Here is a 2,131-nt window from a genome sequence, read left to right on the forward strand (position 1 = left end):
AGCAGAATACACAATCTTTTCAAGTGCACATGGGACATTTTCCAGAATAGATCACATACTAGGTCACAAATCAGGCCTCAATAAGTACAAAGAGATTGAGGTCATACCATACATATTTTCTGACCACATCGCTTTGAAATTTGAAGTGAACCAGGAGAAAAAAATGTGGCAAGACCACAAATACATGGAGGTTAAACAACATGCTACTAACCAGGAAAACAAAGAAGAAATAAAAAATACATGGAAACAGATGCAAATGAAATATGACGGTCCAAAACCTTAGGGATGCAGCCTAAGCATCCCGAAGCATCTTAGGGATGTAGCCCAAAGCAGCCCGACAAGGGAAGCATATAGTAATACAGGCCTACCTCAAGAAGCAAGAAAATTCTCAAATAAACAACCCAACCTTACACCTAACGGAGCTAGAAGAAGAACAACCAACAAAGCCACTAGAAGGAAAATAATAAAGATTAGAGCAGAAATAAATGATACAGAAACTAAAAAGATAGTAGAACAAATCAATGAACCCAGGAGGTAGTTCTCTGAAAAAATTAATAAAATTGATAACCCCCTAGTCAGACTGATCAAAAAGAAAAGAGAAAGGACCCAAATAAATAAAATCAGAAATGAGAGAGAAGAAATAACAACCAACACCACAGAAATACAAACAATTCTAAGAAAATATTATGAGAAACTATATGCCAAAAAATTGGATCACCTGGAAGAAATGGAAAAACTCCTAGAAACATGTAAACTGCCAAAACCAAAACAGGAAGAAATAGAAAACTTGAGCAGATCGATAACCAAAAAGAAATTGAGTCAGTAATCAAAACACTCCTAACAAACAAAACTCCAAGGACAGATGGTTTCACAGGTAAATTCTACCAAACATTTAAAGAGTTAATACCTATTCTTCTCCAACTATTCCAAAAAATGGAAATGCAAGGAAAACTTTGAAATTCATTCTATGAGGCCAGCATTACTCTGATCCCAAAATCAAATACAGACTCCACTAAAAAAGAGAAGTACAGGCCAATATCCTGGATGAACATGGATGCAAAAATTCTCAACAAGATACTAGCAAATCAGGTCTGATAGTACATTAAAAGAGTCATTCACCATGGTCAGTGGGATTTATTCCTGGGCCACAAGAGTTGTTCAATATTCCATTTTTTTTTTTTGTTACATAAATTAACCCATTTGTTATAGGCTAGCATTGTTTCAAATGGTGGAGCTTCTACTGGTCTTTCAACTTCTTCAGTCTTCTGATGGCTGACTTTACTGTGACAGCAGAAATGGTGTTGTAGGTCCAGGCACCACCAGAGATGGTTTTCATGCAGGAACCACAATGCCAGATCCCCACAGCTTGTCTTTTCATCTTGGTTTTGCCACAGAAGGAGCAAGTGTACTTGGGTGCTGGCTTATTTCAATCTTCTTCACCATTTTCCCTAGGGAGGCACCATAACGGGTCCCGTATTTACCCATGATTCCGACCTTCTTGGTGTGTTTAGCCATGTCACTGTGAACTAGGTCTGAGCCCAGAGAGCTCAATTTTCTATTTTTTAAAAAAGATTTTATTTATTTGAGAGAGAGAGAGCAAGCTTGGAGAGGGAGAAGCAGACTCCCTGCTGAACACAGAGCCCGTCATGGGGCTCAATCCCAGGACCCCAAGATCATGACCTGAGCTGAAGACAGGCACTTAACTGACTGAGCCACCATGGCACCCTGAGTTGTTCGATATTCTAAAACCAACGTCATACACCACATTAATAAAAGAAAGACAAAGAACCATATGATCCTCTTAATACATTCAGAAAAAGCATTTGACAAACTAGAGCATCCATTCATGATAAAAATCCTCCAAAAAGTAGATGTAGAGGGAACATACCTCAACATAATAAAGGCTATATATGAAAAACACACAGCTAATATCATCTTCAATGGGGAAAATGAGAGCTTTTCCTCTAGAGTTAGAAACAAGACAGGGATGTCCATTTTCACTATTACTATTTAACATAGTACTGGAGGTCCTAGCCTTAGCAATCAGAAAACAAAAAAGGGGGGCGCCTGGGTGGCTCAGTCATTAAGCGGCTGCCTTCAGCTCAGGTCATGATCCCAAGTCCTGGGATCG

General features: G+C 38.8%; 1 pseudogene; it reads right to left on the minus strand.

Moving 5' to 3' along the window:
* Positions 1–1,237: 1,237 nt before the first annotated feature.
* Positions 1,238–1,515, minus strand: LOC110580461 (annotated as a pseudogene).
* Positions 1,516–2,131: the final 616 nt, after the last annotated feature.

The sequence above is a fragment of the Neomonachus schauinslandi genome, chromosome 8 (assembly GCF_002201575.2).
Source record: "Neomonachus schauinslandi chromosome 8, ASM220157v2, whole genome shotgun sequence".
Lineage (NCBI taxonomy): Eukaryota > Metazoa > Chordata > Mammalia > Carnivora > Phocidae > Neomonachus > Neomonachus schauinslandi.